Source organism: Lissotriton helveticus, chromosome 3_2 (assembly GCF_964261635.1).
Source record: "Lissotriton helveticus chromosome 3_2, aLisHel1.1, whole genome shotgun sequence".
NCBI lineage: Eukaryota > Metazoa > Chordata > Amphibia > Caudata > Salamandridae > Lissotriton > Lissotriton helveticus.
Window position 1 is genome coordinate 205,109,716 of NC_136062.1, and position 24,141 is coordinate 205,133,856.

A 24,141-nucleotide genomic window follows, 5' to 3' on the forward strand; every position below is an offset into this window, starting at 1 on the left:
TTCTCTGGACCAGCGGCAGAGCCCAAAGCGCTTCGTCGGTGGTTGGCCACAGGTCAAAAGTCGTCTACCTTCTGGGGTGCATATCTCAGACCCCAGGAGTTTGATCTTTCTGTCTTTGGCCTCTTCTTGCTCCTGGTGGTGCTCCCCAGCCACTGGGAGTACTCTCTTTTACCCCCTGGGTTTCACAGAGGGTGCATTCAGCAGGGAGCTGCCTTCACTGTTTCCCTGTGCAAGCATTTTGTTTGGCTCTCCTCCTGGGCCTCTCTTCTCCCTGCACAGTGGTGGGAGTGATAATGGCCTGCGCGTCCTGCACAGGCCTCAATCCACAAAAATGCGGGAGGTAAGCAGTATGGGGCCACTCTTGAACCAGAAAAGTGGTTCGAGCAGGGGAGCTGGGACGGTCAGCCCCGGCATGTCACTGAGTACATCAGCAAGCTTGGCTACGCCCATGGCCGGGCTGGGAACCACAAGCCGGCCTTGGCAAAGTGCTCGGCCGCTGCACCCCCTCCCCACTCGGGGGATGGGGGGGGGGGGGTTGGAGGTGCCGCCGAGCTCTTTGCCGGGGCCAGTTTTCGGCCGATTTTGGTACAAGGCCGATTTTGCAGCTAAGCTGCTAAAACGGCCCTGTAACAAAAACGGCCCCCAGGGGCCCAAAACCAGCCCCACCCATTGAGGCGCACAGGGGGATTGCCCGGTGCCCGCTATGGCCAGTCAGGCCCTGGCTACGCCCGAGCGCCAGGACTGCAAGGTGCCAGGGAAAAAGACAAAAATCAATGTGAGGTCTCACAGAACAGGGCTGAGGCCTCATAGGGCAAAATATGCTCAATGCAGCATTGGGCCTCCCAAAGGGAGCGAGAGGGCTCACTGATGCAAAACGAGGGTGAGGTCACCGCAGATACAAGAGCGGTCTTGCTTATAGGGAAGAGTAGGTTAGGGGTTTTGGGGGGCATTCAGCAGGTCATTTAATTATAGGCCAGGTCACAGGAAAGAGGGCACTGGAGGACAGAATATAGGAGCTGTGCAGGGACAGGGAAGTAGCCCTTGCCTGCAGTGGATTTTAGGTAATCATATCAATAGTGGGTAAGTGAGGAAGTGAAGACAGAGGAGGGAGAATAGCAGACAGAAGACCAGGTATAATGGAGGGACAGTAAATTGAAAGGGGAAGGGACTCTTGGCTATCCATGGTTCCTGCTGGGGCCAGGGCCATTCCGAACAAGGCAGCCATAGTGGAGTTGGCTGGGCGGCCCTGGTATTCCAGCGGAGAACCATTGAGGGAATGAGAGCCAACAGGGGGAAGGCCCTTCAGGTAGCTACAATGGAGAATTTAGACTGGAGTGAGGGGGAGGAGCAGAGGGATATGAGGACAGTAGAAGGAAGGCCCAGATTGGGGAGTGCAGCCAGGGATTGGACTGTGAAGCTTCCGAGCAAGGTGTATAAGAGGGCAGGCCACATGGGGGCAGAGAGGGGGTTGTCTTGGAGCGGAATCGGACCAGGTCGGTAGTCTGTTTTTTTTTACGGCACAGCACCCAAATGAGTAGCTAGTCGAGGGAGGTGTACCGAGATTCTACAGTTGAAGGTGTTCCGTTTACTAGCACACTGGATCATGCTTTGATTTTTCAGGTTTCAGGGGGGCCAGATTTACGTGTGCCTCAGCGGCCCAAGGGAAAGAGACAGTGCGGCCCATTTGGCTAGCTGGAATTCAGAGTTGGAGAGCAAGATCACAGCCACAGGAGGGTCCAGCATGACCTTGGCGGTGCATCTGGAAGGATTCCGTGCATACTCCGCCAGGCTGGTATACGTAACCCCGGGAGCATTCTCTGGACCGGCGGCAGAGCCCAACGCGCTTCGTCGGCGGTTGGCCACAGGTCAAAGGTTGTCTACCTTCTGGGGTGCCTATCTCAGACCCCAGGAGTTTGATCTTTCTGGTTTTGGCCTCTTCTTGCTCCTGGTGGTGCTCCTCAGCCACTGGGAGCACTCTCTTTTACCCCTGGGTTTCACAGAGGGTGCATTCAGCAGGGAGCTGCCTTCACTGTTTCCCTGTGCAAGCCTTTTGTTTGGCTGTCCTCCTGGGCCTCTCTTCTCCCTGCACAGTGGTGGGAGTGATAATGGCCTGCGCGTCCTGCACAGGCCTCAATCCACAAAATTGCGGGAGGTAAGCAGGATGGGGCCACTCTCGAACCAGAAAAGTGGCTCGAGCAGGGGAGCTGGGACGGTCAGCCCCGGCATGTCACTGAGTACATCAGCAAGCTTGGCTACGCCCATGGCCAGACTGGGAACCACAAGCCGGCGTTGGCAAAGTGCTCGGCCGCCACATCCCCTCCCCATTTAGGGGGGGTTGGAGGTACCGCCGAGCTCTTTGCCAGGGCCGGTTTTCAGCCGATTTTGGTACAAGGCCGATTTTGCAGCTAAGCTGCTAAAACGGCCCTGTAACAAAAACGGCCCCCAGGGGCCCAAAACCAGCCCCACCCATTGAGGCGCACAGGGGGATTGCCCGGTGCCCGCTATGGCCAGTCAGGCCCTGGCTACGCCCGAGCGCCAGGACTGCAAGGTGCCAGGGAAAAAGACAAAAATCAATGTGAGGTCTCACAGAACAGGGCTGAGGCCTCATAGGGCAAAATATGCTCAATGCAGCATTGGGCCTCCCAAAGGGAGCGAGAGGGCTCACTGATGCAAAACGAGGGTGAGGTCACCGCAGATACAAGAGCGGTCTTGCTTATAGGGAAGAGGAGGTTAGGGGTTTTGGGGGGCATTCAGCAGGTCATTTAATTATAGGCCAGGTCACAGGAAAGAGGGCACTGGAGGACAGAATATAGGAGCTGTGCAGGGACAGGGAAGTAGCCCTTGCCTGCAGTGGATTTTAGGTAATCATATCAATAGTGGGTAAGTGAGGAAGTGAAGACAGAGGAGGGAGAATAGCAGACAGAAGACCAGGTATAATGGAGGGACAGTAAATTGAAAGGGGAAGGGACTCTTGGCTATCCATGGTTCCTGCTGGGGCCAGGGCCATTCCGAACAAGGCAGCCATAGTGGAGTTGGCTGGGCGGCCCTGGTATTCCAGCGGAGAACCATTGAGGGAATGAGAGCCAACAGGGGGAAGGCCCTTCAGGTAGCTACAATGGAGAATTTAGACTGGAGTGAGGGGGAGGAGCAGAGGGATATGAGGACAGTAGAAGGAAGGCCCAGATTGGGGAGTGCAGCCAGGGATTGGACTGTGAAGCTTCCGAGCAAGGTGTATAAGAGGGCAGGCCACATGGGGGCAGAGAGGGGGTTGTCTTGGAGCGGAATCGGACCAGGTCGGTAGTCTGTTATTTTTTTACGGCACAGCACCCAAATGAGTAGCTAGTCGAGGGAGGTGTACCGAGATTCTACAGTTGAAGGTGTTCCGTTTACTAGCACACTGGATCATGCTTTGATTTTTCAGGTTTCAGGGGGGCCAGATTTACGTGTGCCTCAGCGGCCCAAGGGAAAGAGACAGTGCGGCCCATTTGGCTAGCTGGAATTCAGAGTTGGAGAGCAAGATCACAGCCACAGGAGGGTCCAGCATGACCTTGGCGGTGCATCTGGAAGGATTCCGTGCATACTCCGCCAGGCTGGTATACGTAACCCCGGGAGCATTCTCTGGACCGGCGGCAGAGCCCAACGCGCTTCGTCGGCGGTTGGCCACAGGTCAAAGGTTGTCTACCTTCTGGGGTGCCTATCTCAGACCCCAGGAGTTTGATCTTTCTGGTTTTGGCCTCTTCTTGCTCCTGGTGGTGCTCCTCAGCCACTGGGAGCACTCTCTTTTACCCCTGGGTTTCACAGAGGGTGCATTCAGCAGGGAGCTGCCTTCACTGTTTCCCTGTGCAAGCCTTTTGTTTGGCTGTCCTCCTGGGCCTCTCTTCTCCCTGCACAGTGGTGGGAGTGATAATGGCCTGCGCGTCCTGCACAGGCCTCAATCCACAAAATTGCGGGAGGTAAGCAGGATGGGGCCACTCTCGAACCAGAAAAGTGGCTCGAGCAGGGGAGCTGGGACGGTCAGCCCCGGCATGTCACTGAGTACATCAGCAAGCTTGGCTACGCCCATGGCCAGACTGGGAACCACAAGCCGGCGTTGGCAAAGTGCTCGGCCGCCACATCCCCTCCCCATTTAGGGGGGGTTGGAGGTACCGCCGAGCTCTTTGCCAGGGCCGGTTTTCAGCCGATTTTGGTACAAGGCCGATTTTGCAGCTAAGCTGCCAAAACGACCCTGTAACAAAAACGGCCCCCAGGGGCCCAAAACCAGCCCCACCCATTGCGGCGCACAGGGTGAAAGCCCGGTGCCCGCTATGGCCAGTCAGGCCCTGGCTATACCCGAGCGCCAGGACCGCAAGGTGCCAGGGAAAAAGACAAAAATCAATGTGAAGGCTCACAGAACAGGGCTGAGGCCTCATAGGGCCAAATATGCTCAATGCAGCATTGGGCCTCCCAAAGGGAGTGAGAGGGCTCACTGATGCAAAACGAGGATGAGGTCACCGCAGATACAAGAGCGGTCTTGCTTATAGGGAAGGGGAGGTTAGGGGTTTTGGGGGGCATTCAGCAGGTCATTTAATTATAGGCCAGGTCACAGGGAAGAGGGCACTGGGGGACAGAATATGGGAGCTGTGCAGGGACAGGGAATCAGCCCTTGCCTGCAGTGGATTTTAGGTAATCATATCAATAGTGGGTAAGTGAGGAAGTGAAGACAGAGGAGGGAGAATAGGAGGGACAGTAAATTGAAAGGGGACGGGACTCTTGGCTATCCATGGTTTCTGCTGGGGCCAGGGCCATTCCGAACAAGGCAGCCATAGTGGAGTTGGCTGGGCGGCCCTGGTATTCCAGCGGAGAACCATTGAGGGAATGAGAGCCAACAGGGCGGAAGGCCCTTCAGGTAGCTACAATGGAGAATTTAGACTGGAGTGAGGGGGAGGAGCAGAGGGATATGGGGACAGTAGAAGGAAGGCCCAGATTGGGGAGTGCAGCCAGAGATTGGACTGTTAAGCTTCCGAGCAAGGTGTATAAGAGGGCAGGCCACATGGGGGCAGAGAGGGGGTTACATAGTAGTGTCTTGGAGCGGAATCGGACCAGGTCGGCAGGCTGGGTTTTTTTTTACGGCACAGCACCCAACTGAGTAGCTAGTCGAGGGAGGTGTACCGAGATTCTACAGTTGAAGGTGTTCCGTTTACTAGCACACTGGATCATGCTTTGATTTTTCAGGTTTCAGGGGGGCCAGATTTACGTGTGCCTCAGCGGCCCAAGGGAAAGAGACAGTGCGGCCCGTTTGGCTAGCTGGAATTCAGAGTTGGAGAGCAAGATCACAGCCACAGGAGAGTCCAGCATGACCTTGGCGGTGCATCTGGAAGGATTCCGTGCATACTCTGCCAGGCTGGAATACGTAACCTCGGGAGCATTCTCTGGACCGGCGGCAGAGCCCAACGCGCTTCGTCGGCGGCTGGCCACAGGTCAAAGGTCGCCTACCTTCTGGGGTGCATATCTCAGACCCCAGGAGTTTGATCTTTCTGGTTTTTGGCCTCTTCTTGCTCCTGGTGGTGCTCCCCAGCCACTGGGAGCACTCTCTTTTACCCCCTGGGTTTCACAGAGGGTGCATTCAGCAGGGAGCTGCCTTCACTGTTTCCCTGTGCAAGCCTTTTGTTTGGCTCTCCTCCTTGGCCTCTCTTCTCCCTGCGCAGAGGCCCCTGCTTCTGCGCACTGGTCCATGTCTCTTCTCTTGGTGCTGTTCAGGATCCGGGGACAGTCAGGGGGTTCCTCCTTCCACCTACCCATTGCGCCAGGCTCCAGCACCAGTCTTCCTCAGCATGACCACACCCCAGAAAGAGCTTCTCTTCCTGTGCAAACACTTTTTGGAATTTGAGGAGGGGGCTGGCAGGAAGTCTCTGTTTGTCCTGTTAAACAGCAACACATCACTACACTGCCCCTGCACCCTCCTTCTTGCCCAAGCCTCATTGTTGGTTCAAGATGGCGCCGCCCAGGGGTCTCCTGCCACATGGTCTCTGAAAACCCCTTTCCCTGCTCTGCCTACTCCCTTGTGCAGCTGGGTGCCTGGCACCAGGTGACAGCTGCTGATGGATTAGCCTTTAGCTCCATCCATCTTCTCTTCTTGGAGAGGAGGCCTTTGCTTTTGGAGGGAAGGTCATCAATCCAGCCTGCCAGGATAATCCCCAGCCAGGCCCTGGTTATGAGCTGACTCAGAGAAATATGACATTTCTGAATAAACCAAAAGCAGTAAAAGTACAACTTTGGAAAGTAAAACTAGCCCATCCCCATAGGAGAATTATGAAGTGAAATAGTAAAACACACTGACTTTCCCTGGCATGTTTATTCCTCTTGTACAAAGCCAATTCCATGTCGCCACCCAATTCTGCATAAGTCCTGCCACACATTCACTTTGTAGCTGCTCCTGGGCTGCGCACGCCAGGAATCTCCCCTGCGCAGCCCGGGCACGTGTGCACACGCTTGTACATGTGTCTGCATGTAACCAGCCCAGTGCCCCTTACTCTAGCTGCTGTGCAGCAGCCTAGTCAAGCTAGGGGGACACCAGTGAAATCCACAAGCAGTCTCCTTCATCATGAGTTCACTGTGGGTGAGTCCCAACTTGTGAGGCTCTCCCACAGTAAAAGCTCAACAAATAGGTGCTCAAAAAGCAAAAATGCTGGGTGTTTCAGAGAGTCAGAACCACTTTTTAACACTTTCCCATTCTGTCCAATGGGCAAGATGGCCTTGCAACCGTGAAAAACGAATTTGGCAGTTTTTCCGTGTCAAGACATGGTACACACCTTAGCACATGTCCTACCTTTCACATACACTGCACCCTACCCAGGACCTACCATAGGGGTGTCTGATGTGAATAAAAGGGGAAGGGTAAGGCTGTCAGGATAACAAGGCAGTTTAACAAACTGCGTGCAGGCACTGCAATGGCAGGCCTGAGTTATCTCTTTAAGGCGACTTGTGTGGGTGGCAGAATTAGTGCTGCAGGCCCACTAGTAGTATTTGCATTACCAGCCCTGGCACACATAGTGCACTTTACTAGGGACCTTACTAGTAAGGCAAAAATACCAATAATGGACAACCAATCACCATTACACTTTACACAGCGAGCACTTGCACTTTGACACTGATCAGCAGTGGCAAAGTGCCCAAAGCATCTAAGTTGGCAACACCATGTCAGGAAAAAGGTCTGGGGGAAGGCAAAATGTTTAAGGAACTTAAGCCAAAAAGGGCCAAGTTCAACAGTTATGTTCTCAACAAAGTATTTCCATTGTGAATGTGTTTCCGGTTTTGCCCAATGAACTGAAGGAATAATGAAGGTTAATCGCCTCATAAAAAGGAGACAAGTTACAGTTGTTGTGAGGTATGTAATACCCTTGAGGTGATAGCTGAGAGGGGTCAAGCTGGTGGCTTAGCATAGCTGCAGGTGCTAACCAATCTTGCTGGCAAACTAAAGACCTGATTTAGAATTTGGGGGATTGGTACTCACAATATTATAGGAAATTTAGTAACCAAAGAACAGTCTGAAATATATCCTCTGGTTCCTGTCTGAAATTTAATTGAACAACAGACAATGTCCTCTAAAATTGCCGCTGTTTTGATCGTTCAATCAATTTACAAGGGTCTCCTCAGGACAAAACAGGTTGTCTCGCACTTTACCACAAAGCAGTATACATTCTTCTCATGCTGAGCTAGTAAATACTTGTAGGGATTTGTATCCTTTGACACACTCCCATCTGAATCATGCATCAATAGCGCTGTAATATCAGTGCATCTGCCTCCGACCTTGTTCGAAACACAGGTCGACAATTTTAGACGGAATTGTCTGTTGTTCAATTAAATTGCAGACAGAAACCAGTGGATATATTTTGGACTGTTCTTTCTTTACTAAACTTCTGAAACAAACTGCCTTACATATGTAGGATTGTAAATATTGCACACCACTGCACTTTTGAGCACTGTGCTGTCTGCAAATTAATTGATTCTATCGCTGTGCCATTTCATACCTATTTTAGAGAATAAATGGAGCAATATGTGTCTTATACTAAGAGAGTTATATTATGTATTAATTTTATTAGAAATGAGTTATACGGAACCAATTTTGTTTGCTTACATATTGTACCACGGTTCTGTCTTTGATCATAAGGGTTCAGTCCTGTGAATCCTTATACCTTATTTTAAGAGCCATAGGCTATAATGCTCTGGTGATGAGGTGGATGGGATATCCGCCATGTTTGTGATGGAGTACCAGTCCGCCAAACTCTAAAACTGGCTCTAAATACTTTATGGCATTGAATATAAACTGGGCCATTCAAATTCTTCAGCAATGAAAAGCAAAATTATACAGCAGGGCTGACTGAATTATTCAATTTATGCAGAAGATGGTGAATATTTTGGCAAAAGTGGTAAATCTATAATCTCATTATTCCAGATTTCATTGCTAGAACTGGGATTTCTGCAATGATTCTTCTGGTACATTGCCTATAGACGCCTAAACCCCTGGCTTGGCACCCCTTCTTGTCTTTTCAACCTATCCTCTTGGTCATTAAACACACTTTAAAAACGGAAACCATGATGCATAACTTCAAAAGTTCCTTTAACTCAGAAACCAACATGTTCCCTTTAGCAGTTCGGTCTCTGAGGATTAGGGCAGATTGTCAATACCTAACTTAAAAACACCTTCCCTTGTTAACCAACCTAGAGAGTGAAGCTGCTCTCAGCCTCTTTCTGTCTCCACAGATGGCTCGGGGACACTGTTAACCTCTTAAAGGATTTTAGTACTCCTTGCTGAAACTGTCTCTCTAAATGGCAAGTTAGATATAACGCACAGAGCCCATTTGGTTCTACAAGAATGACAGACAGAGAGGGCCTAAACCTGAAAGTGTTATCTCCAGATTATACCTCATACAGAAATCAATTAATTTGATCAAGCAGTTAGAGTACAAAGCTCAGTTAAAGTACAGAATCAATTAGAGAATTTGGTAAAGGTCAGATCAGGTCAGCAAAATACAAAGTACAAAATGGATGAGCAATTCGCCTCTTAGGGTCAGTAGGAAAGAGATCTCGAACACATCTTAAAATAGCATACTTTGATAGTGTTCTAAACAATGGACTTCATACACTCACTATAGTTGTACACAAAACAGGCCATCAGAATAAAAACAGAATTGAATACATTGTGAAAGTCTCTCACAACTCTACAACGTAGAGCTTCTCATCAAGGCCACCTGTACTAGAACAAATATTGCTACATTTTGAGGGATACCGCTAAAAACGCTAGGCATAACCTTGGAAGTGTACTATTCTCCAGAAAATACATTTTGTGATGGTCATTCTATTGCTTGGGAAAACTGCATTCAAACGTTAATCTCCAGAGACATAAAAACATGTGTTTATCCATGTGATTCAGAACTTTGGCAGCAAACGTCACAAACAAAACGGAGTAAGAGGCCTATAATCTCTATGTTAGCCACAGTATGGTTTCATAGGTGCATTTATTTAAAAAAAAAAAAAAAACTCGAACTGCTTATTACCCTTGACAGGAAAAATCAATCAATCAATCAGCATTGGTAAAGCGCAACTCTGTGATCCCTATGGGTATCTGGGTGACGAGCCAGGTCTTGAGTCTCGTTCTGAGGTCTGCCAGCAAGGGGGCCATACGGAGCTGGAGGGGGGGTCGTTCTTGGTCTTGACTTTGATGTAGAAGAGGAGCGGCCATCGCTGCGGGTGCAGTGGATGGGGAGGGTGCAAGGTTGATTTAAAAGTACCGTAGGTGTCTAGCGGGTTGGTGGAAGTTCAGTCGATGGTCGAGGTAGGCAGGCCCTAGGTCGTGAAGGGTTATGTATGTGTGAGTGAGGATCTTAAACGACCATCTTTTCTGGATGAAGAGCCAGTGGCGTTCTGTCAGGTGGGGGACAATGTGGGATCATTTGGGGACGTCCATAGTGACGAGTCTGGACACTGTGCTCTGTATAGTCTACAGTATTATGATGAGCTGGATCGAGCTGTTGGCGTAGAGGGAGTTGCTATAGTTGAGGAGGCTGGTGACGAGGGCCTGAGTGATGGTCCATCTGGTGTTAGTTGGGATCCATCTGAAAGTTCTGCAGAGCATGTGAAGTGTGTGAACGCAGGAGGATGTGACTGCAAAAACGTAACGTTTCATGGCCAGTTGGCTATATTGGATGATGCCAAGGATGCATGCGTGTTTGGTCGGTTGATGTGGGTTTAAGTTCTGCAGGCCACCTGCTGTGGTCCCATGCGGATGTGTTCTTCCCGAAGATCACTACTTCAGTTTTGTCAAAATGGAATTGGAGGCAGTTGTTTCTCATCTATTTGGCTACATTGGTCATAGCACTGCAGAAGTTGATTTTGCCATTGTTGGGTCCTCGGTGAGCGAGACGATCAGTTGAGTGCCGTTTGCATAGGAGATTTTGTTGAGTTAGTGAAATCTGATGACGTCTGAGATGGGGGTTATGTAGATGTTGAACAAGGTGGGGCTGAGGGATGATCCCTGTGGTACGGGTGCAGAGGTATAGGGAGGCGGTTGGATGCTCTCTGTGTGTCCTATGAGGAAGGATGGGATCCACTTGAGGGAGTCTTGGTGCATGCCTACGTTGTGGAGTCTGTTGTTAAGGGTGTTATGGGAGACTGTATTGAACGACAGATATTGGTTGAGGAGGATCAGGGCCAGCATTTTTCCATGTTTGAGGATTTTTCTGATCTCATTTGCAGTGGCAATCAGTGCAGTCTCTGTGCTGTGGTTGGCACAAAATCCTGATTGAGAGGCGTCCAGTAGATTGTTTTGTTCCAGGAAATCGGTGAGCTGCTGGTTGATGTCTTTCTCTAAAACTTTGGCTGGGTAGAGGAGCAGGAAGATTGGACGATAATTTTTGAGATCTTTGGGGTCAGCTGAGGCTTTTTTTAGGAGAGGCCTGAAGTATGTGTGTTTCCGTCTGTCTGGGAAGGTTGCTGTGGAGATGCAGGTGGTGAGGATGCTGGTGAGTTGATTGTTAATTTGGTTCATTGTGAGACTGTAGAGGTGGTGGGGCAGGAGTCGGTGGGTGCCCCGGAGTGGATGTAAGTAGGGGTGGGTGGCAAATTCCGTTCCGCTCGCGGAATGCGCGAAATTTCAGCATTTTTGCATTCCGCACGGAACGCGAAAATTTAAAAACTTCCATGATCCGCGGCAGAATGGTAGCATCTTCGTTCATAATTGGCAGGGCAGGATTCTTCCTGGCACAGTGCTCCTGTCACACAAATTAAAGCTCAACAGGAAGCACTTACAGATATAAATAAAGCAGGTGCCCGAGTTTAAGCTCAAATTCAGTAACTCATTACTCAGCCCAAAAAAATCGTGAGCTTTGTCGAGGCTGGGCAGGTGTGCTTTCTCGCCATATCTACCCTCGAAAATTAGTAGTTAAAGTTCATAAAAAACAGAAGAGTCCGTGTGTAACAAACTAGTCAAATATTTAACACATCATTTCAACTACTACAATTCCTAGAAAAGAAGCTCTCTAAGTCATAGTGCTATTAATACATCAAGCATACTAAACAAGCGTTGCACAGATGAAATCAAAAAATAACATTAAAAGAATAACAAAACTGTCAACAGTAATTGTGAGCAAAGTTCATACAAATGTATTATATTTATACATTTACTATTCATCCAGTATATCAAATTGGCAGAATTTCCCCCACCCACATCTTACCTGGGAGCCTCATCGTGCATTCTGGGTCCTGCAGTCCATAGAAGATCACGGACTTGCATCAGGTGTGCAAACATCATTTTTTGGGGGCGGAGCTTGTTTGGGATTACCCAAATAAATGTCAGGACGTGTAAAGGCGCAGGGTTTCAGATGGTGACTGTTTGGGCGCTGAAGAAGGCATTTATATGCCGAAATGCATTCGCCACAGCCAGTGAATAAATCAGCTTCCTTGAACTTCCCCTCTGTGGTTTCTGCTTTCTTTCGTTTGGAGAAAGGTGTGTTGCATCAATTCCACGTCGGCCAGAGACGTGCTTCAGAGACCCCTGCTCCTTTAAGAGGCCCGGACTACACTGGCATCCTGCTGCAGGCATTCTTGTTTTACCGAGTTATCGGTCAGTCTGGGAACGCCCGGGTGCTGGGAGAAGAAGCAGATGGTTTTGAGGCATTATGCCTCATGCTGGGCGGCGAGCATTGTCTGGCTGTCCCCATTGAATTGGACTCCCGAGCATCAAGGTTGGAGCAGTTGGGGACTCAGGGTCGCTGTGTTCACTGATCCGAAAAGCAGGAACATTTTGTCTTGAACTTTGCGCTATGTCCTGCCTAAAGCGCACCACTTGGCAGAATTTCCCCCACCCACATCTTACCTGGGAGCCTCATCGTGCATTCTGGGTCCTGCAGTCCATAGAAGATCACGGACTTGCATCAGGTGTGCAAACATCATTTTTTGGGGGCGGAGCTTGTTTGGGATTACCCAAATAAATGTCAGGACGTGTAAAGGCGCAGGGTTTCAGATGGTGACTGTTTGGGCGCTGAAGAAGGCATTTATATGCCGAAATGCATTCGCCACAGCCAGTGAATAAATCAGCTTCCTTGAACTTCCCCTCTGTGGTTTCTGCTTTCTTTCGTTTGGAGAAAGGTGTGTTGCATCAATTCCACGTCGGCCAGAGACGTGCTTCAGAGACCCCTGCTCCTTTAAGAGGCCCGGACTACACTGGCATCCTGCTGCAGGCATTCTTGTTTTACCGAGTTATCGGTCAGTCTGGGAACGCCCGGGTGCTGGGAGAAGAAGCAGATGGTTTTGAGGCATTATGCCTCATGCTGGGCGGCGAGCATTGTCTGGCTGTCCCCATTGAATTGGACTCCCGAGCATCAAGGTTGGAGCAGTTGGGGACTCAGGGTCGCTGTGTTCACTGATCCGAAAAGCAGGAACATTTTGTCTTGAACTTTGCGCTATGTCCTGCCTAAAGCGCACCACTTGGCAGAATTTCCCCCACCCACATCTTACCTGGGAGCCTCATCGTGCATTCTGGGTCCTGCAGTCCATAGAAGATCACGGACTTGCATCAGGTGTGCAAACATCATTTTTTGGGGGCGGAGCTTGTTTGGGATTACCCAAATAAATGTCAGGACGTATAAAGGCGCAGGGTTTCAGATGGTGACTGTTTGGGCGCTGAAGAAGGCATTTATATGCCGAAATGCATTCGCCACAGCCAGTGAATAAATCAGCTTCCTTGAACTTCCCCTCTGTGGTTTCTGCTTTCTTTCGTTTGGAGAAAGGTGTGTTGCATCAATTCCACGTCGGCCAGAGACGTGCTTCAGAGACCCCTGCTCCTTTAAGAGGCCCGGACTACACTGGCATCCTGCTGCAGGCATTCTTGTTTTACCGAGTTATCGGTCAGTCTGGGAACGCCCGGGTGCTGGGAGAAGAAGCAGATGGTTTTGAGGCATTATGCCTCATGCTGGGCGGCGAGCATTGTCTGGCTGTCCCCATTGAATTGGACTCCCGAGCATCAAGGTTGGAGCAGTTGGGGACTCAGGGTCGCTGTGTTCACTGATCCGAAAAGCAGGAACATTTTGTCTTGAACTTTGCGCTATGTCCTGCCTAAAGCGCACCACTTGGCAGAATTTCCCCCACCCACATCTTACCTGGGAGCCTCATCGTGCATTCTGGGTCCTGCAGTCCATAGAAGATCACGGACTTGCATCAGGTGTGCAAACATCATTTTTTGGGGGCGGAGCTTGTTTGGGATTACCCAAATAAATGTCAGGACGTGTAAAGGCGCAGGGTTTCAGATGGTGACTGTTTGGGCGCTGAAGAAGGCATTTATATGCCGAAATGCATTCGCCACAGCCAGTGAATAAATCAGCTTCCTTGAACTTCCCCTCTGTGGTTTCTGCTTTCTTTCGTTTGGAGAAAGGTGTGTTGCATATATCAAATATATATGAACAAAATATATTAGGTCACAAAGATTAAAAACAATTGTAAAAAGTTTGATATTGGGCTAAAAACAAGTGTTGACGCAGCTTTTCGGTTAACTTGAAGATAAATACACCTTCTTCAGGACAGTTCTAAATATTAAAAGAAACATAATTACTAACCAATACATTAACGTGACAGTCATTACACATATAATTAACATTTCATCATTGCAATAACTCTTTTTTAACAATAAAACAAGAAAACATTCTGGCACTATGGTAAAGGCTGTCTCCATGATTCAAATGTGTGTTCTCAATCATGTTTCAAACATTGTTATCATTAGACTGCAAAATTAGCAGCCTTACCACTAACTGTATCTACTATTTTATTGCTATTTGCGTTATATGCACAAAGTCCAAGCAGCAACAATCAGGACAAAATAGTACATAATGAAAGGGTTCGTACCATCAATACTAATCCTCCACATTGTAAAATGAACATGTGAAATTATGGTCAACATCGTACCTTTAGCTTAATTCGAGTATGGAAACATATATTCTCCTAGTGGCGATCTTTAGGGTCACCGTGGACCGGCTGTGATAATATGGGTCCTATGTGGTATTGATGCTTTCAATTAACCTTAGTATAAAAAGTCAAACAAACATTTTTTGTATAGATTTAATTACTTATGACCATATTTAGTACTGGCTCTGTTGAGTATAGTATACCTCATTTACCTTCAGAAACAACTTGAAGGGCTACACCAGTATTTCGTAAGAGAGTCCGCTATTTAGTTCAGGATTTTTGTCCTCGAATCTAGAGGAATAATAAATATCAATTTCAGTGGACCATGCCTATCTGTAAGAATTGTATCTAGAGTTTTAGTTTCTAACCACCTACTAACCTAGGAAGCAGGCGGCGAAGAATGCCAATGGATACTACCTTTGTTGCAGTCTCAATCCTGCTTATGTCGCAAACCACACGCGCATGGGGGATGTCCTCCCGAGACTTGTGTGTTTCAAAAAATGGCAATCTACAAACAAATAATTGTATGGAAATATAACATAATGTTTGAGGAGATCTGAATGCATGAGTTTAATAAAACAGACTTGGCTCTTTGTGGGGAGATGGTTTTCCGATGCCACAAAAGAATACCAACTCCCACGGGTGTAACTTTTGCACATCAAATAGTGGAATTATTCTGATAAGGGCATAGCTGGTTTTTAAAGCTGCACCGTATATATCTACTAGAATTATAGTAGCTCTCCCCTATTTCGGCTGGGGGGACGCTTGTTAGACCTGTCAGCCCTAGGGTGGTCTTTCCCTATTTTTTTCGCCTTGCCTCATTTTTCCCACTTTCTTTTTGTTGGCCCTTAAGTCTCCGGGCACCTTTCCATGGCGAATCCATGTTAGGGTGCAGGTGCTCTCTACTCCAAACATGGCTGCCACTGGCCCCTGCTACTGCAGCGTGGTCTTTTAGTGTAGCACCCTAGTTGCCAGGAGCTGGTTGGGATCCCATACATTGTTGCAATGCCAGCCTGCCATCGCCTGCCCATAGGTAGAGTGGGAAAGCTCCTGGAACCTTCCAGAAGAAAGGCAGAGCCTATTTTTGCCGCCTTAGAGAGTGGTCACCTGACCTGGGCATACTTAAGCAAGGGAGGGAACCTTTTTTAGTCAGTTGGGGCATCATTGACCTGGGGGACCCACGCAGGAGATTTAGGCGGTAGGGTCTAGTCAGGGACCTATGCCACTGGGAGTGACAGGACTTAGGTGCTGCCTCTTACGTTGAGTGAGGTATCCTAGGCTAGCCCACTGATCTGGCCCGGCGGTAGGGGAACCCAGGGACCATCTTCAGTGACCTGAGGAAACTTGCCAGGCCTCCAACTCAAGACCCCCCCTCTTCTAGAAACCACCTCATAAGGGCGCAGAACCCACCAAGCGCAGAGAAGACTACCCTCTTGTGTTACCAGGACTGCTGGGGATTAACCAGGTACTGTTCTGGGCCCCTGCTGCGCCCCTCTGCCTCCATCAGGGCTTGCACTGTCCTGCCTCGCCCCCTGGCCTAACTGCCTGGACTGCCTGCCTAGCGTGTGAACCTGCTAATCGCCCCCTGGGGCAGCGCGGTATCTGCCTAAATTCCCAGTCCAGTGAACTGCCCCTGAGGTGCCACACACTCCAAGCGCCATCGTGCCCCTGAGAAGCGCTGACTGAAACTGCCCCCGTAGCGCTGTGAGGCCCGAGTGCGCTGCTGAACTCACCGCCGCAGCCTCGGACGGCCATGTGGTGACCTTCCCCGGGCGGCCCTCGGTGCCAGGAGAGGGACGCCGCCGTGTTGCTGTGGGCCGCGCCCAGCCCGATCGTGTGTGTGGTCCTCGCGGCGCCCCCTGTGTCAAGAGAGGGCTGCCGAGATTCCTGTCAGGCCGCGCTGGGCCTGACAGGCCTTGAAGCCGGTATCTGCCTCACGTGACTGGGCGCATCAAGCCCCGCCCCCGCCATTGCAGCAATCTCATTGGGCCTCTTTCCCACCTCCCCGCCGGCCGCGCTGTGATTGGCGGCCGGCGCCCGACACCCCTCAGATCAGGCCTGCTATTGGCCCCCAGCCCGTGAAAGCCGGAGCCGCACCAGGGCTACCGGGAGGCCCCCAGGAAGAGTGTGGGAGCAGCGTGGGCCTCCCCTAACGGCCCACACCTCCGCCGGAGGGCCCCCAAGGAGAGAAGGAGCCCTCCCCATCTTCAGTAACCCTCGCAAGGGGCCGGCGCGGCCCGAAGAACCAAGGTAAAGCCCTGGGGGAGGGAGGAGGACCTGGATCACCGCGGGGCTTCCCAGGAGTGAGCCGGAGGCCCCGAATCCGCCCCTCCCCCCCTGGAAAACTGTTGTGAGGCCCCGTTGGCCCTGTTCGCCCCCTAGACCCCAAAATCGGGCCAGGGCCCGCAAAGAGATATTCATCCCCTGAGCCCGAAGGGAACAACTACGGTGACCCAAAGCAATGGTTGCGCGGACCGGGTGAAGGGTACCTCATGGCCAAATGATCTGGTGAACTACATTGATTATCCCCGGTTAATGTCATGACTCACCCTTCCTGATAATATGCTGATTTGGGAATGAAATGTTTCACACGTCATGACCTGTTATCTTCATGTAATGCACTGTTTAACCCTGCTTGAAGAAATGCTTTAGTCTGGCATACAAAGTACTATTCCTGCCTAGGGAGAGATTGCCTGCTTCCTAACGAAAAGCTGGTACTGCCAGGGTTCCTAAATGCTCCCAGTTATCTACTAGGCTGCTCCTTGATGAAATGTTTATGGAGAAATGTTTTATTGATTACTCAGATACACCCCTCATTCCTGCAATGAAATGGTTATTCTGGATGAAATGATTTAATGAAATGTTCTGCCTTTGATTAATGCTAAGGTTACAGCGAAAGGTTATATTGAATACTGACTTGCTCTCGGCATGAAGGAATCTGATGAAATGTTTATCTTTGATGCACTGCTCTCGATAAAATGATTAGATTTTTACTCAAGCTCACTGTTGTGGTCTCCATTATTGTGCGCACTTATTGTCTCGTGGATGAGTGTGTTGTGTAGCTACTTTACACGTAAGCCCCTGGTTGCCTACCTGCTCGAGCCAAGCTACCCCACGGGGAACTGGTGATCCCAGTTCCTACAACGGGCATTGTTAGTTACCAAACTTTTAGTAGGGAAGCTTCAAAAGAATTTAAAGCAGCTTCCCATGCGGCTCACCTGTATCGATAGTTTTCGACCTCCATGCTTCGAAAGCTCATGTAGTAGCGCCTTACATCACACCCCTCAGTACGGAAGAAGAGAGTCTAATGGCTGAAAGTTCTACGTTTAAATAAGACTCCACAGCCTATTGGGCCGAGCTCGTTATGACGCTGTCATGTGCTCCGCCCGCTAATGCCAAAGCGTGGGCAGGCTCGCTTTTTTTTGTGTACTTGCTACAACAAGATTTGCAAAACTTTATTTGTCAGCGTATATTATAACGCGATCTTTCCTTCTATATTTGGCAAATATACGTGACGTTATGACCATATTTACATGAGCACACATGCTCATTTTGTTATTAACGTGTTTGTTTATACAGGGCAAATTAATTAATGCAAACTTTATTTATCCGCGTATGTGTATATACTACTATGTGATTATTCCTTATATATTAGAAAGTATACGTGATGTTATAACCATATTTACATGGAGAGAGCATGCTGGTTTTCTTATATTATTATGCACTAGCTTGTTGATACAGGACAAATAAACTCAATGGTGCGAGTATGCCTTTAGTCTACTAGACGCGCCTATGTATCTATATATAATATATCTCCGCGTAGGAGCGCGATGTTATAACGGCATGTACAAAAGTTAAAAACTGTAGGGCGTGTTTAGTTCTATGCTTACTTCTCTACATTGAATTAAAACACTCTAGGCCTTCTAGGACCCAAATGGTCCTAGAAGGCCTAGAGATGTTTTGACCGCTCAAGTACATAACGGGGACCGGTTATACTATTCGTTTCCAATCGTCCTTGCTGTTCATGCCTGCTCGTACAGTATTGAGGCGAGACATATAAAATTGTTCTTGTTTTTTTCTCTTACTATTAATATCTCCGCCTCTCATATTCAGTTCGACTATTTCTAAACCACACCATCTGAAATCCTCAATGGTGTGTCCTGCTTCCTTCACTTTCACGAGCGCAATCCCCGTGCAGTTCCTGTGACCAGGAGCTTCTTTCTCCTCATCTGCTGTTCTGATCGGTCTCTGACCTTTTATAACCACAAGAGGCATGTGAACTCGCATAGAAGCCAAGTCCTTTGGCCCCGCCACACACACTAGCAGTGTGCACCGTCTTCCCGCCCTTTACACACTATGATGGACAGCTAACTCAAGGGACCCTGGCGCCCTTCGGTGCGATGGCAAAGTTAAACACACATGGTCACTGGAGACAACTCTTCTGGCCCTTTACGCAGCTGTAGTGTAGGAAAAGCACTATACATTTACCCAACGTGGTAGCACTTACTGATTAGCCAGTAGAAAGTACTCTAGTTGAGTAGAGGTATCACACAAAATGGTGGCGTCTTCTTGGAGAAATGCAGGGCAGAATTCATTCTGGCACGATGCTCCTGTAACAAAAATTAAACCTGAACAGGAAGCACTTACAGATATAAATAAAGCAGGTGCCCGAGTTTAAGCTCAAATTCAGTAAATAATTATTAATCAGCCCAAACAAATCGTGAGCTTTGTTGAGGTTGGGCAGGTGTTCTTTCTCCCCATGTCTACCCTCGAAAATTAGCTGTGATGCATGATGGAGGCCTTTGCATCATTGACTTTCACGAGCGCAATACCCGTGCAGTTCCTGTGACCAGGAGCTTCTGTCTCCTCATCTGCTGCTCTGATCGGTCTCTGACCTTTTATAAACACAAGAGGCATGTGAACTCGCATAGAAGGCAGCCCCCCCCGTTTGGCCCCGCCACACACACTCTAGCGGTGTGCACCGTTTTCCCGCCCTTTTTCCCACTATCATGGACAGCTCACTCAAGGGACCCTGGTGCCCTTCGGTGTGATGGCAAAGTTACACACACATTGTCACTGGAGACAACTCTTTGGCCCTTTACGCAGCTGTAGTGTAGGAAAAGCACTATACATTTACCCAACGAGGTAGCACTTACTGATTAGCCAGTAGAAAGTACTCCAGTTGAGTAGAGGTATCGCACAAAACGGTGGCGTCTTCTTGGATAAATGGAGGGCAGAATTCATTCTGGCACGATGCTCCTGTCACAAAAATTAAACCTGAACAGGAAGCACTTACAGATATGAATAAAGCAGGTGCCCGTGTTCAAGCTCAAATTCAGTAACTGATTAATCAGCCCCAAAAAATCGTGAGCTTCATCGAGGCTGGACAGGTGTGCTTTCTCCCCATATCTACCCTCGAAAATTAGCTGTGATGCTTGATGGAGGCCTTTGCATTCTTTACTTTCACGAGCGCAATACCCATGCAGTTCCTGTGACCAGGAGCTTCTTTCTCCTCATCTGCTGCTCTGATCAGTCTCTAAACTCTTAAAAATACAGGGGCATGTGAACTTGCAAAGAAGCCCACCCCTAGATGTAAGACATGATGGCTGTGATTCAGGATGGTGAGCGGTGACCAGGTGGTGATGCTTTGGCTGGTGTTTTCTGGTTGGTTAAGCTTGTTGGGGTTGATTGTGGCAGGTTGGATGTTGAAATTGTTGTAGATGTTGGTGATCTTGCTGTGGAAGTAGTCAGGGAGGGTGTTGCAGAGTTCTTGGGAAGGGTGGATGTTGTTCTCTTTGTCTGTTGGGTTGGAGAATTCTTTGACTATTTTGAGTAGTTCCTTTGTCTGGTCGGCAGCGTAGTCGATGCGGGTGGTGATGGCTGTTTTCTTGGCTTCTTTGATATTCCGGTGATAGTTGCTGAGGGCTGTTTTGTGAGAGGCTCTGTTGGCCGGGTTCTAGGTGGCCCTCCATCGTATCTACAGTTGTTTTCTGGTTTTTTTTGTAATGTTTCAGCGGGGCAGCTCTGTGGGCGCCGTTGGTGATCCAGGCGGTGAAGTTCTGGATGGCCTGGTCGACATATGTTGAGGACTCTTGAGGAAAGTGATGAGGGTCTGGGACCACTGAATTTTGGTGACCTTGCTCCAGCTGCATGGGAGGAGATCTGCTGCCTGGTGACGATGTGCTGGTTGTCGGTGATGGTGAAGTGTACAATGGTGATGTAGCTAAATTTGATTCTGTCGCTGGATGTAAAGATGCGGTTGAGTGTGTGTCCAGCTTTGTGCATGGATTTGGTGACAGTTGGGTGAGGCTGTTGTTCAGTTTCTCCAGGAGGGCAATGAAGTTGGCGTCATTGGGTAACTGATGTGGAAGTTGAGGTCGTTGAGTAGAAGGGAGTGGTATGAGTCGATCGCTAGGGGGTCAATGAGATTGAAGATGGCATCGCAAAATGCTGCTCAGGGTCCCGAGGGTCAGTAGGTGAGGGTGCCCCTTATCGTCGCCTTCGCATCAGTAAGTAGTAGGAAGTTGAGGTGTTCTATGAGAGGTGTGAGGTAGCCGTTGATGATGATGATGCAATATGATGGTTTCCTTGAAGATGATGGCAATGCTCCAGGCCAGAAAGTGTCCGGAGCATTCTTGAGCCCGAAGGGCATCACCCGAAATTGAAAGTGGCCCTCGGGGGTGGAGAACGCTGTTTTCTCCTTTGCTTCGTCCGCCATGGCAATCTGCCAGTATCCTGACGTCAGATCGATGATGCTTAGATACCAAGCTGCTCCCAGTCGGTCAATCAGCTCATCCGCCCAAGGGATCGTGTGAGCATCCGTTTTGGTCACGGAGTTCAGACCACGATAATCCACACAGAAGTTCTGGTGTGGTGCCCGGTGGGGCCGCCTTCGGCACCAATACTACCGGACTAGCCCAAGGGCTGCTGGAAGGCTCAATCACCCCCAGCTCCAACATCTTGGCCACCTCACCCTCGATGCTGCTCTTGATCTTGTCGGACAGCTGGTAAGACTTGGCTTTCACGGGTGGGCTGTCCCCTGTGTCCATGTCATGGGCACACAGGTGCGTGATTCCATGAGTGAGGGAGAACAACAAGGCGTACTGCTCCAATACCTGGCGGTAGTCCCTCTGTTGCTCCGAGGTCAAGGACAGGGAGAGGACCACTCCCTCCACCGATCCATCCTTCTTGTGGGCCGCCAGAAGGTCGGGAAGAGGCTCCCTCTCTTCCTACTCACTCCCATCCGTTACCATGAGGAGAGCAAGCTCAGATCGTCCATGGGGTGGCTTCAGGCAGTTGATGTGAACACCCTATGGGGTTGTCGGGGGTCTTAAGGTCGACAACATAGGTTGTCTGACCTCGTTTCTCCAGGATTTCGTATGGTCCAGTCCACCGGTCCTGGAGGGTGCTAAGCTCTCCGGGCTCCATAACCCACACCTTCTGTCCAGCATCCAACTCCACCGTCCGAGCGTTGCGGTCATACCACTCCTTCATGACAGCTTGACTAGCCTCCAGGTTGTCTGAGGCCTTCTTCCACAGCTTGGCCACCTGGCTGCGGAATGCCAGCATGTATCTGATCACGTCACGGGGAAGCTTCTTCGAAGTCTTCTCCCACCCCTCCTTCACAATGCTGAGGGGCCCCTAATGGGGGGCCATAGAGCAGCTCAAAGGGGCTGAACCCGACTCCCTTCTGCGGTACCTCTCGGTATGAAAACAGCAGGCAAGGGAGGAGGACATCCCACTTCCGCCTCAAGTCCTCTGGCAGGCTCTGGATCATCCCCTTCAGGGTCTTTTTTAAGCACTCTATGAGCCCGTTAGTCTGGGAGTGGTAAGGAGTGGAGAACTGGTAGGTCACTCCGCACTCCTTCCACATGGCCTACTTGTAGGTCGACATGAAGTTTGTGCCTCTATCCGACACCACGACCTTGGGGAATCCCACACGGGTAAAAATCACCATCAGGGCCCATGCCACCACAGGTGCAGTGATGGCTCTGAGAGGAAGGGCCTCTGGGTACCGGGTGGCGTGGTCCACCAACACCAAAATGAACCGGTGTCCCAAAGAAGTCGGCGGGTCAATTGGCCCGACAATATCAATGCCGACCCTCTCAAAAGGGGTACCGACAACCGGGAGCAGTTCCAAAGGGGCCTTCAACTTAGTCCCAGTCTTGACACTCACCTGGCAAGTCTTACAGGTCTTGCAGAAGGTGTCAGAGGCAACTCGCATTCTGGGCCATTAGAAGTGTGGGACCAACCATGCAAAGGTTTTGTCCTGACCCAGGTATCTAGCTAGTGGTATTTCGTGTGCCAATTCTAGCAGGAAGGCTCGGTAGCATTAGGGGACCACTAAGGCCCTTGATGATCCATGCACAGGAGCCTTAGGCTCACTGTAGAGGAGGCCATCCTCCCAGTAAATGTTGTATTTGCCGGTCTCTTGGTTGGTCGCTTGGGCTTTAGCCTGCCGCCGCATGCCTTCAAGCGTGGGGCACTCTCTCTGCACCCAACAGAATTCCTCCTGGGTAGGCCCTCCTTCCACCCGCCACTCGGCAAGGGTCAGCAAGTCACCCCCGGGAACAACATCTACCTCCGCGGACTCCGGGATTACCTCCGCGTGCTCCTCATCCATCTCACGGGGCGTGTCCTCCCCAACGTCTTCTTCCTGACCAGCATTGGGTTATGCCGTTGTCTCAGGCTCCAACCCGGGTTGTGCTCCTTGCCGGGCAGCTATGGACCTCTTGACCACGCAAGTCCATGCTGGTAACCCCAGCATTTGTGTGTGCTTTTGGAACTCCACTTCCTTCCAGGCGGTATACTCCAGATCGTTTCCGAGCAAACACTCAACTGGCAAGGCAGGGCTTACAGCAACTCTCAACGGGCCCTTGACTCCTCCCCACTCAAAGGGAACCTGGGCCACAGAGTAGTGACTCATACTGCCGTCAGCCAACACGGTTGGATGGAATACATCAGGGATCACTTGCTCCTGGGACACCAGCCGTCTCAGCACCATCGTCATGCTGGCACCTGTGTCCCTCTGAGCCTCCACCCCCTGCCCGTTAACCTGCACCCTCTGCCGGTATTTGGCAGTGTTCGATGGCAATGGCGTCACTGGGACCATCTCTCTGTCCCCGAGTGAGACAAGGGTCAAGCCTGTCCACTCCCCTCCCTTATCTAGGGGCAACTCCTTCCCCAGCGCTACACTAGCCACCCCGGGTCTCTTACCTCCTGTGGGGGCTGGGTACCTCTTGCGACACTGGGGATTCCCCTTGTAGTGTCCAACCTCCCCACACTCATAGCACCGGACAGTTCTTGGCTGCTGACTCTTGTCAGGGTAAGTGGGCTTCGGGGAGCTAGATTGAGGTGGGGAACCTCCCCCCTTCCCAGGCTGTCTATTTTGTGGGCCTCTAGAGAACTCCTTTCTTTTATCTCCCCCTCTCTCTTCTGGGAAAAACCCTGTCCACCTTTCGGGGTGTCTCCTCCGCGTCCCTTGTGGGACACCCGAGTGCTAACCCAGGTATCCGCCTCCTTCGCAAGTTCGCGATGGTCAGTCAGCTTGCGGTCAACCAGATGTTGGCGCAGCTCCGAAAAACATTTATCTAGAAGGTGCTCTCTTAAAAATAAATTGTACAGCCCTTCATAATCGCTCACTTCGCTGCAACGCTCTCAACCATCTAAAGCCTTCTGGGCATAGTCAAAGAAATCCACTCAGTTTTGAAT